The sequence below is a fragment of the Mustela lutreola genome, chromosome 7 (assembly GCF_030435805.1).
Source record: "Mustela lutreola isolate mMusLut2 chromosome 7, mMusLut2.pri, whole genome shotgun sequence".
NCBI classification, from domain to species: domain Eukaryota; kingdom Metazoa; phylum Chordata; class Mammalia; order Carnivora; family Mustelidae; genus Mustela; species Mustela lutreola.
Window position 1 is genome coordinate 147512946 of NC_081296.1, and position 12087 is coordinate 147525032.

The following is a 12087-nucleotide window of genomic DNA, read 5'->3' on the forward strand; positions in this document are numbered from 1 at the left end:
GAATCAGGCTTCCTTCCTTTCCTTAAATCCACAAAAATCTCCACATTCCACCCCAAGAAGTATTGCAGGGGCAGTAAATCTCGCTTTAATGGAGTGTACGTTTAGCTCGGAGGAGATAATTGACGTTATGGAGAGCCTCGCCGCCGAGTCCTATAGGTTAGCTAATGCAGAGGGGACTCGTTACCCACACGCGACAAACAAGTAGTAATATATGTATATTGTTCAGAGTGGCGTTAGAGCAAAAGTGTTCCGGTCCGCGGGGATTGATAAAACACAAGAAAACAGCAGACATGCACTTGTAAATTTGTCTCATTTGTCTCTGAAGTTAAAGGTTATTCCCTTGTTCTGAATTTGTAATAAAAACATGCTGGCCCAAGGTTTGTGGAGGATGTTTGAATATTTAAATTGTGTATAATGATAGGCAATTATAGGATGAAAACTGGACCGTGTGAATGGGGGAGCACTGTCTGGATCACTAAGTGTTTTCTCACCACCGACTCATCTGTCTTTCGCGTGCCACCCCTCCCTCTCTCGGAGGGCTGCGGGGACGGTCACCAGGTCCCAGGGCCACCAACCAGCAACCAACCAAGCTGGGGTTTGCTCCGGTGGGTAGGTCCCTCCCCTTCTCCTTTTCTTCTTTTAGTTTTGTTTTCTTCAACATGCACGGCACATCTCTCCAACCACAGGCGGAGGAGACCGAGGCCGCGGCCCCTGGCCGGCAACCGGCCACACGCCATCCTTCCGCAACCGGTCAGTGTTTCCTCGAGGCGGGAGGCGACGCCCGGCACGGGGAGGAGCCTGGCGGCAGAGTTCGCAGGTCCCCCCACCCACCTGGGCCAGTGGGGTGGGGCTGCCGGGAGCCCCCCGCGGTGCCCCTGGTGCCTCCATGGCACCCTGGCTGGTGCCCAAGGCGCCTGGCCGGCCCCGTCCAGGTTAACCAACGCCAGTGTTTGAGTAACTCCAGCCAGCTTGTCACCGAGCACAAAAGTCATCAGCGAGTGAATGTTCTTTTCTGCACCACAATTAAGACGAATCAATACGACGTGCCACAAATGGTATTTTACTCTCAATAAGAACTCGAGCTGAGTTTATTCAGAATATTTTAGCGCTTCCCCGGGGGATTTTGGGCCGACGCAGATGGCAAATAAAGTACTCAGCCTAAGGCTACAGCACATTATGGTAATTCTAATGTCAGATGTACTTTAATATACAGCTCTATTTAATCACCCCATTATTTCACATTTCCATATGAAAAACCTGCGGCACTTCTGCAGCGCTCTGCCTCTGCCACGGTGCCAGCTTCCTCCAACCCGCCGGCAGCCGGGGACATGGTCATCCTCGCCAGGCGCAGCTCCGTGCCGAAGTTTCCGGGCGCTCCTTGCGCAGCCAAGCTGCCCGGCGGGATCCGAAAATCAGAGGATTCAGAGATGTACCAAATGCCGCAGAGGTTACAGAGAAACCAGACCGAGCACCTTTCCACCTCCCCCGCGCACAGGCTCTCTCACACTCACACACACACGTGCACGTGTGGAGAGACAATTACATGCGTGCCTTCCACACCACTCGTCTCCAACACCAGCAGCCACGGCACGGTAGCTGGGCAGCCCAATGGCTAGACCCAACCGTGGCTCGGGGCTGGTGGAGGTGTGGCTCCTGCAGAGCCCGGGCCGGTGCGTTCTCACTGCACTGCCCCCCCACCACAGTCCCCCACCTCGGGTACATGAAAGCAGTAGCAATGCCAAGGGACAGGGGACCTGTGTCAGTGGTGACAAAGGATGTGGGCAGAGCAAGTGGGGGGTCGGGGCAGGGGGCAGGGGAGCGGCAGCCAAACTGCCTGTACAGGCTGGAGCAGGAGGCCCCCAGGACAGCGTTGTCAGGTTTGCACTGCAGAACCTGAAGCCGAGAAGCCCAGGCCCCAGGGGGGATGGCGTCCTGTGAATTCCAAATGGCTCTTGCACCTCCAGGCTGGCTCTGCTGGCCAGCTGGCAGAGAGAAGCCAGCGGAAGCCTGGGTTTTGGCTGAGCCCAGGAAATCACTCTCTCGCGGTCACACGCATACTTGGCCACACGGTGTTCCAAGGAAGACCGGCACAAAACCCACTGACTGCCGGGGTCTTGATTTCTCGAAGAGGAGTCTTTTGATGGATGAAATGATAGCTGGGCACCTCACCCTCCCGGCTGCCCCAGGACTGAGTCAACGTTAAAGCCACAGAACACGATTCTTGTAAATGGGTCATCAAAACGAAGCGCCTGCCGTGAGCAAGTGAGGTCCGGTTCCCACCACGGGGTACCAACCTCTCAGGAAGGAGGGAAGTGAGGAGAGAGGAGGGAGGGAGGTCAGAGCGAGCTTGCACAGGAGGAAGGGCAATAGAGAATGTCCCAGCATGCGCTGCCCAAAACACCGGCAAACACCTCACAACCATCAGTTTGCTGGTAAGATGATCAGGTACCCAGTGCTAGAGCTGTCGCGGAAGCTCCACGTAGGAAACATTGAAGAGAAAACGACTTGCTCATTTGAAGGCGCAGACTTTGGCCAACGTGGCTATTCCACCGCCTGCAGATACCACCGGGACGAACAGCTCACCGCCCCTCACCGGCCACACCAGGGCTCACCGCCCTCAACGGCCACACCAGGGCTGCCTTCAAACCCAGATCATCCTGCAACTTCTTTTAAAAATTCACTTTGGGGGTAAAAATCAAGTGGGGGACTCATTCTCAATTTCCAAGGCCCTTGAGTCCACCCTGCTATTATTGCTGATTTATAACCCTAAAAACGGGTCCTAACAGTCTCCAGGTCTTCTCTGGCTGTAAGTTTGGGGAAAAAGGCCAGACTGGTGGTACTCAACAGAGGACTGTTCTGCCCCTGTAGGGAGTTTGGCAGTGTCTTGAAACATTCTGGATTGCCACGATTGGCAGAGGTGAGGCTGTGGCTGGCCTCTACTGGGTCGGAGCAGGCGTCCTACGACAAGACACCAGCCAGCCCCAAATGTCAGCAGAGCTGCGGATACACCTCCCAGGGAAAGATTCCCCATTTCAGTACCGACCTCCTTGTAGGCTCTGCGGCTTAACCTGCAAAACTGACTGACAGAGAGAGAGAGAGAGAGAGAGAAACGGGGAGAGAGCAAGGAGGGGTGGGGAAAGAGGGTGGAGAGAAACTCAGAGTCAGAGAGGAGAGGAGGGGCCGACGTCATTTACTTTTGGCAAGAAGCGAGCTTGGGGCATCCCAGTCGGCTTCATCAGTACAGAAATCGTCTGAATCCCAGAGTCGCTGGGGCCGGTGGGTCTGGGGCTCCCAGGGAGCTCTGCGCCTTGCAAGCGGGAATGCCAGCCTGAACAGGCAGGGGGAGCAGGGGTGGGCTAACGATCCCCGCACCCCCTCCCCAGCTCTCCTCCAAAAGCCCTGCCTCTTGCGGGACGTCCCCCTCCAGAACTGGGCTCTGCCACCCGGGCAGGGATGTCGGGGGCTGCCCCAGATTCGGCTGCTCACATGTGAGCCTTGCAACAGCCGCTGCAGGAGATGAAAAGCCAAATATACTTCCTGAAGTCAAAGAGATAAAAATACAATTTCTGCTGTGTACGGCACTCTTTGGCGCGGCTGCAGCACTTACGGGGGGCGGGGGGGGGGGGGCGGGTTATGGACAGGGGGGTGGGGGGAGAGGAGATGACCACGCAGGCTTAAGTAAATTCTTTTTTAAAAAAACACACGATCCAGAGAGATTACATAAAAAGTACAATTAAGGACCGCTCAGAATCCCGAGGCCTTCAAGAACGTGCTGCCTCCGGAATATTTTTAGAACAATCACTGGAGTGATTCTTCTTAGTTGTAGAAACACTCCAAATCAGAAAGTCAATTTTTCCTCTATTCGCAGAAGCGAGCTGGCCCCACTGGCCGGCAGCGCGTGTTTTGCTTGGCGGCCGTTCGCAGCACTGTCTTGGCAGCGTTTCCTTGGAGCGCGCACGGGGAACCTGGCGCTCGCACACGGTAGCACTTGCATTTCAAACGGCCCAGCCACGCTTCCCTAATAACAGCCTGGGAACTGCAAAACCCCTGTAAGCCCAGCCCTTTCAATGGGGAACAGAGCTCGGCCTTCGGGCTTCAGGGCCCTTCTCACCACAACAGGGGTTGTAAACTGGGGCTGGGGCTTTTCAGTAAAGATGTTAAAAGGCAGGGGGGTGGAAAAAACAACGCTGCCACATTCTGGGGAGGGTGCAAGCGACCTTCCCCCTCGCCCCTTGCTTTCCCCTACCGCAGAGGCCCAGCCTCGGCCGGCTCCTCCAGCCCATCTGCCCTCTGGACAGGCACCAGCTTGTCTCGGGACCTGCTGGAGTATTTGCCCAGGAAGGGGCATGGGGGCTCCTGAACCATACTGGGGCTGGGGGTCCTCAAGTCTGACAGATCTGGCTCTCCAGCTTCTAGCCTCGGCTGAACGTGAACGTGAACGAGTGACCTCGACGGTGGGCTGAGTTCCCTTGTCCTCTGGCGGCATGACTACCGGGGGGGTGTCTTGAGATCGCATGAGGAACCTCGCGTCGGGTCAGTGCTCAGCAGAGGAAGCTGCTGCCCAGAACGTGAATGAGCACACGAATGAATGGGCGGGTGAATGAATGAATGACAGCAGGGGCAGAGCAGGGCCACCACGCAGGGGTGGCCCACGCCTTCCTGGGGGAGCGGCCAAGGCCCCACCCTCCACGCCAGGGGTGCCGTACCTCAGAAAAGGGACTTCCAGGTACAATTTCCACCCCTCCCTGGCAGCAAGAAATGTAGTTATTTGGGCCTCTGAGAACTGGCTCCTTACCACTGTCTCTGCCTCACACATTCCTCTTTCTCTCTCTGTGTTGTTTACAAAGGTTTCATTATGTTTTCAACTAATCAGAAAGGCCCCGCTAATACACAATTAACATGTGATTATAAAAAAAAATTAAAATAGCTTCCAGAAGAAGGAAATGTAATTAAGTAGAGAATGCTTTTCAATAAGTGCTTGCTTTAACCCATTGTCAGAACACAGTCTACGTTCGTCCACAATGCCTGGAACAGATGCCAAGGGCAGAATGTTAAAAGCAAGTTTAAAAAAAGAAAAAAAGGGACATTATTTTCTGGAGGAATAATAGCCATCGAGTTGGCACGACATGCCAGAAAGCTCAGATTCTGCCTGCAGAGGGGTGACCTCCCCGAATCCTCTCACCCTCTCTTCCAGAAAAATACTTCCCTTCTAAAAAATAAAAGAAATGAGTAAACCCAAATCCAGGATCATAAGAATGAGCACAAGTGAGTGAAGAAACAATAGTCTCACACACACACACACACACACACACACACACACACACTCTCTCTCTCTCTCTTACAGACTCCACCACTCATAGATGTTGTCGTCCAGAGCACGAGGAGAGCCTGATATCACCACTTTCCGATCAAGTCTGTGATCGTTTTGTTTGAAATCATTTGAGCCAAATTTCGAAGGAAACTATCTTTAAAAAGCCCAAGTCTAAAATGGGGTTTTGACCTCCCATTCAAGAAGCGAGCTGACAAACGCAGAGATTCTGTTATTTCCCAGCTCTTCTTGACCCTCAAATCAATTCTATACGCCAGCGCGGGTCCAGCCCCCGGGTGACTGGCCCGTGAGCATGTCGACGGGAATGAAGGCCCGCGGGACCTGATGGTTTCTGCCGATCCTTACGGCTGCACAGCAAATGGCAAATTCGACAAGTTCCCAAGGAAATGGGAACTCGGTGAGAAACATGTGTGGCCCTGTACACGAAGCATCGGTCTTCACAATTCTCCTAAACATGATGGGGAAGAAAAAAGATTGGGAAAGTTGGGGCCGGTGGCAGGGCTGGGGGACCTGTATTCCGTCCTCCAGGCCTGAGCAGAAAACAAGCATTTCCAGTCCCAGACTGTCCCCAGTGGTGGACGCAGCAGATGGTGGATGGCCTGCACCGACTCAGAAAACGCACCCGGGTCTGGTGGGCCGGGCCTGCTAAGGAGCTGGGGCTTCTGGATGAGTGCTCCGGAGTCGGGGCAGAGCCAGGGGCCTGGGATATGGCTGGCCTCCCAGCTGTGCGGCCCCATTTGCCCCAAGCAGTGGGCACAATGCAACGGGCTTCTGGTCTAGACTCAGCAGTGACCAGCTGGACAACCCTGGGCAAGGCACCCTACTTCTCTGCATCTGTCATTTGGTGTGACCTCCCTCGACTGTAAAATGACCCGAAGAGTAAGCTCGTTTCTATGTCTTTTGGGGAAAGGAGTGCAGAGTGAGGCCCCGAGGAGGTCCCACGGGAAGTGCTGAGACCCAGGCCTGGACAGTCTGGCTCAAGAGCCCATTATCTTAACCACAGACCGACTGCCCTCAACAACAGGGACCCCGGGAGCGCTGACAGACGCGTACCACGGGAACCAAGTCGGCGGGGCCTTGCTCTGTCCTCATGACCCAGACGCCTACTTGCACTGCGTTTCCAAAGTGAGAAACCGAGGCTAAGGGTTGCCTGAGGACTTGCCTGAGGCTACCGAGGCATAAAAACAGGGGCAGGTGACAAGCAAGCTCGCCCTGCCGCACTCCCCCACCACCTGCCGCAGCCAGCATCAGACGGGGAAACCAAAGTCACCCAAGGTGGAGAAAGGACTTCCCAAGGTCACACACCAGCCAAGCCCTGGAGCAGGAGCCTCACCAAACCATCACAGGCACCAACACGGCGGGTCTATTTGACCCAGGACTCCTTCTGGAAAGAAAGAAAGAAGAAGCCACCAATGGCTCCCCTGTCATTTTCCATGTGTCCTCTGCAGGGCTCCCCCTGTGCCCTGGTTTCACAGAAGAGACCAGAACAAAAAAGCAGATGGCACATCCATGGCCTACACCCTCTGCCCAGAGTCGTGTCCTTGCTCTGCCCCACCACATTTCCCTGGGACACAGCACCCCAAAAATAATGGCCTGCCCCCATTAAATGCTTGTCGGTACCTCAGTATGTCGTCACTAACCCGTTAGCCTTGTCACTTCGAATTCCAGGGAGAATCCAAGGCTCAGAGAGGTCTCTGCCTGAGGTCACACACACGGGGGCCTGCAGCGCAGGTGGCACTCGAGACAAAACAGGAGTCTCTATTTGATAGCACCTGCCTCCCCTGCGTCCCCAGTGACAACAGGCCTCCCTACAACAGGAGCCTTGTCCGGTCCATCCTCATATCCCTTCACCACGCAGCATGGCTGACACACAGTAGGTGCTTGCTTTCCTAACACCTGCTGGACTCCACTGACATGCCTGCCTACGGCCCAGAAGGGCCGTGAAAATTCTGCACTTGGCGCCTGCCCCTCGCGTCTGCCCAGCGCAGCAAGAACTGACAATTCTTGCTAGATAAATATCTGGAAAGAAGTCGGGAAACAATTAAAACTAGAAGCTAATAAATGATGGAGAAGCCCATGAGCCAAGTCCTGGCCCACTTCCCAGTCTTCATTCGTGCATCAGAAAACCCCAGCGGTCCGAGGCTTCAAGAGGGCAGCTGGGCAGTGGGGCTGTCCGACGTAATATAAATGGGAATTAGATATGATCGAATGTACTCATCGCATTCCCAACAGCAGCCACTCTCCCAACTCCCCTTCCTGTGGCTCCCCAGCCAAGCCCCTTCTGGGGAACTCTGGACAGATGATCTTGTAACCAGGCAACCAGGAGGAAAGGTTCCAAAGTTCCTCCACAGGAACCAGGGCGCCGCATTCTGCCGTGGTGGCTACCGGGACACGGCGCTGTGACGCTCTCTTCCGGACCTTTAAAAAAGTAGGGGGTGGGGGTGCCCTGGCTATTCACCCAACATGAAGACTGGAATGTCCTGGTGTTCCCTCTTCCCCAGCAAGGTCTGCGGGCCCACCCGCTCTGCAGGAAGACAGCCCCATGCCCCCGCCAACAACAGGATGGCCGTCATATGTCTTCAGCCACGGGGCCCAGGACACAACCCTCCCGGTCTCACAGCGTGCAGCACCCCACCCCCTCAGACCGCACACCCTCTGCAGCTGTTTTGGCAAATGCTTCCAACATTCCGGGAGCCAGAAACCTCAGAGGTTGGGGGGGGGGGGGGGGGGTCAGCTGCACTTTGGGGAATTATGTGCCCATAGTCAAGGAGAATACCTTGTGTCCTCAGGAGAGGGACACACGGAAGGGGGATCTTGGAGCCCCTGACAAGACCACAGAAGCTCTGTGTGTGGTGAGGGTGTGCACCCACCCACCCACTCTGAAAAATCCAAACCCTTCTGAAGCGGCATTAGACACCTCAAAAGCCTTGCGCTTTCACTGGGCATTCGGCGTCACCCGGGAGTTTTCACATCCGAGGGGATGCTGGGTCCTCTGCGGTTGGCAGGGTGCTGTGATTATCAAGCTGAGTGTGGTCATGGTAGGCTCGGGGCTGCTCGGGGCTGGAGGGGGGACATGGAGCCTCCACCAGGAGCCTCCCCAGTGCTAGAATGGGGCCTGAAGGAGTTGGAGACATAATGTCGTGAGCTTTGTCCTCATGCCTGGGGGTATACCCAGGCCAGGGATGCAGAGCCAGAAGCCAACTGCAAGTCTGCCCACCCCCTGCCCCCCTGGCCTGGCTCTCCTTAGGTACAGCGAACAGCCTTTGCTGTTCATCTCATCTGAGGGCAGGTACAGGATTACAGAGGATGGCGTCAGGGTGGACACCGTGGGCAGATGTGTGAGAAGGGGAACACGGGCAGACGCGCACACCTGCCGAGGGCCCAGCCCGGGCCAGGCACTGACCCAGGCCCTGAAGAAGCCCCTCGCACCTTCCTGCCAGCCAGCCAAGGTCAGCAGACAAAGTAGGACCTTTAAAAAGTGGGGGGTGGGGGTGAATTCAGACACTCTGAATTCAGGGCAGACACCTCACTGCGTTTCTTTCCCCAGTAACCACAGTGCACTTACTAAAGAAAATGAATGAAGCTGGAGAATTAAAAATTAGAAAGAATTTTTTTTCACCGAGAGAGCAAGCCTCTCTCCAGAGAGCACATGAAGACCCTGTTGGGGCGGATGGGGGGGGACCAGCATCCCCGTACCTGATGATGGTCTTCTGACGACACCGAGAGGCACATGTGCACATGCACACACACCACACTCACTCTTCCAGCTGCGGGAAGACAGTGTGAGTCTAACTTCTCTATCCGCAGGGAACTGACCAGAGCCAGAGACTGGGCGGACAGCGGGAGGCGCGGAGACCAGGCTTCCACTAAGCCAACGTCCTTACCAAATGTCACACTTTGGAAGCAGGCACCCAGCCCCGGAAGATGAGGGTCTGGGCCTCACCAGGGGCCCTGACTCCCAATTTGGAGCCACAAGCAGGGAATGGAGATAAGGTCAATGAAAAGAGGGTGCCTCCTGCCTGGGCCGCACTGTGGAAGTCACCGTCACGGCCTGGCTGACGCAAGCCTTCAGCTCCTGTAACCCTGATACACATAAGGGCTGAAGGGTTTTCTGGGACGTGGAAAGAGGAGCTAATGAAGCCACAGGCTTGGCAGAAACCGACACAGGGTGCCTGGCTAGAAACTTCTCTTTCCAATCAGCAGAAGTAACCATCACTTGTGAAATCATCATTGCTGTGCCTCCTGATTTTTAAAGGAATACTTCCTTCTCATAGAAAACTTTACAGATACAGACCAGAATACGGGAGGAAACACACTACCAAAAACACCTCCATGAATATGGTGGCATTCCCTTTGCTACAAACACGCGCGCGCGCACACACACACACCTGCTGACTGAGCCCTTCCCATGTAGAGTTCTGGTTTGGGCCTCCCTCTCCTGGGTGTCACATTGGGAGCATTTCCCCACATCGCTAGAAACGCCGCGAAGTCATTATTTTTGGTTGCTATGTGAAGTTCCACGTCCGGCTGGGAGACCGCACATTCTAACCATTCTCCTCCCTCCTGGGATCTACTTGCTTCCAGAACTTTCCACCATTACAAGGAGCCTGCAGGTGTGTGCATTTTCCTGCGTATCCATGGCGAGCCTTCAGGATGGCGTCCCACAAGTGGCACTCCCGGGTACGGGGGGTGAAGCGTCTCAGTACACGTTCCCGGGGACCCTTCCAGCACCCATCCCGGCGCTTCCTTACATTTCAGCCTAACAGGGCAGAACAGCTAGCCAACCTCACCCTCGGTCAGCACACATCCAGACTTCCCGTTTAATCACTAATTCTGGAAGAACCCTCCCCAGCTGGGCCGGTGGGCGTGTGGCTCTCCTGGTCCACGCCAGACTGACGATGCCGACCGCATGGGGACGGCTGTCTCCCCCGCACACCCCAGAGGCAGGCCCGGCGCTGAGGACACACCAGCGAGCCTTCCTCCAACTCCCTGGCTGCCAGCTCCCTCCTCAGAATGATGCTTTGCATGGGGCCACTGTCCACAAACAATCATTTTTCAAAAAACAAACAGAAAAAGCGAGTCGCCGATACTTTTGCGCAATACTTGTCCGCTTCCTGAAAATGCGAGATAATGAATAAAAATGTTCATTACTGAATTATTCACTTTCCTCCCTGATTCACGTCCTGGTAATTACCGTGACCAGCCTAATAAAAACTGCTACAAACCGAAGGTCAACTGGCAGTTAGAAGTGTTCATTTTCATTTCAATGTATTCATCTCCGGCTCCTAATGGCCTCATTTTCTCCCATGCTCCTTAATAAATACCACTGAATTACAGGTTAAATAGCTAAATTAAATTATTGCAATTACAGCGTGCAGAGCCCTGAATCTGGGTTTACCTTTCCCAGTTCAATTAGAGGCGAAGTTTCAACAGCCGTGGAATTCTGATTGCTGTCAATATTCTCAATTGCTGAGAATCCGCACGGGCGCCCAGATATTTGGTGAGAGGGTTTCCTTCCCCCCGCTTGTTTCTGAGGGGCTGATTGGAGCTCTCGACTAAAACAAAATCACACAATCAAAAGTGGTTTTTGGAAAGCGACCACAAGGCATAATTGATTCCTTTCGACTGAAAAGGGAAAAGACTTAGCAGGGTTCTGGCTAAACGTTGTGTGTGTGCGTGTGTGCGTGTGTGCGTGTGTGTGTGTATGTGTACACACAAAAGAACACCCCCAACTTCTGAAGGGGAAAGTACATTTCAATAAATCCAGATCCTCTCTCCTTCATGCCACTGGCCCACAATTATTTTACGGGTCCACATTAAAGAACTTCCTCATTATTTAAATATATTCTAACGCTTGTTGCTATTGCCTCGCCACAGGATTAATTATCCAACATCCCTTATAAGACAGAGTGTCTTAATAATACGGAAGGCCTGGGAAGGGGGGAAAGAAAAGACCTCGCCTCTTCTGTTTCCCCAAACCCCAAGACGTGAGAGTCTATTTCTTGTGGAAGAGCTCCCCCTTACTTCTCTGTCCCTCTGCTTCTAAAGGCACCAAACCCCACCGCTGGCAGGGCTTGTCTTTTTTCTTTTTTTTAAACAATCACATTAACACACAGCAACAGCACGGGTGAGCGGCGAAGGCCCACGAGGCCCACCCACGAGTGTTTAGAAATCTGGGATGCGGCAGAGAGCCACGTCATGGGGAAGAGAGCCCACCCACTTCCCTGGCCCCCAAGCCCAGGCCTGGTCAGACTTGAGGGGAGAGCCGGCTCCACCCCGGGGGGCAGGGGAGGGGCTGGCGGAATGCCGTCATCCACACAGGAGGCTGCTTGGAACTCTGTCATCCCGGCTCAGAAAGCCCACGGCTGAGCCACAGCCAAGCATAGAAAGGCCGGTGCCCAGAGTGAGAGCCAGGGGATGTGGGCAGTGACTGCGATCCGGGCACGGTGGTCATCAGGCAAGGGTCTACTCAGAGAGCTCTGCATAGGAACTCACATCCGGAAGCCTTCTAACCATGACAGGCCTCTCTCTGGGGGTCTGGGGCGCTCTGTCTGTTTCCCAGAAAGGTGGAGGTTTCTCTGCCCCAGCCCAGGGAAGCTACTTCGTATGTGACACTGGAGTGGGAGGCATCTGTGTTCGTACCACATGGCCCTCTCCTCCAGCCAGGGTCACAGCCATGGCCCAGGGATCCACTACAGATACTTGTTCTGGGGCCTGGGCCACAGCCCACCGAGGCCACGTGCCCCTATATGGCAGGT

The 12087-nt window shown here is 54.6% G+C and overlaps 1 protein-coding gene across 4 annotated transcripts in view; it reads right to left on the reverse strand.

Moving 5' to 3' along the window:
• Window positions 1-12087, reverse strand: part of BCL11B (BCL11 transcription factor B) — a 94771-nt gene that overhangs the window by 17143 nt on the left and 65541 nt on the right. The gene's annotated exons all lie outside the window — the stretch shown is intronic.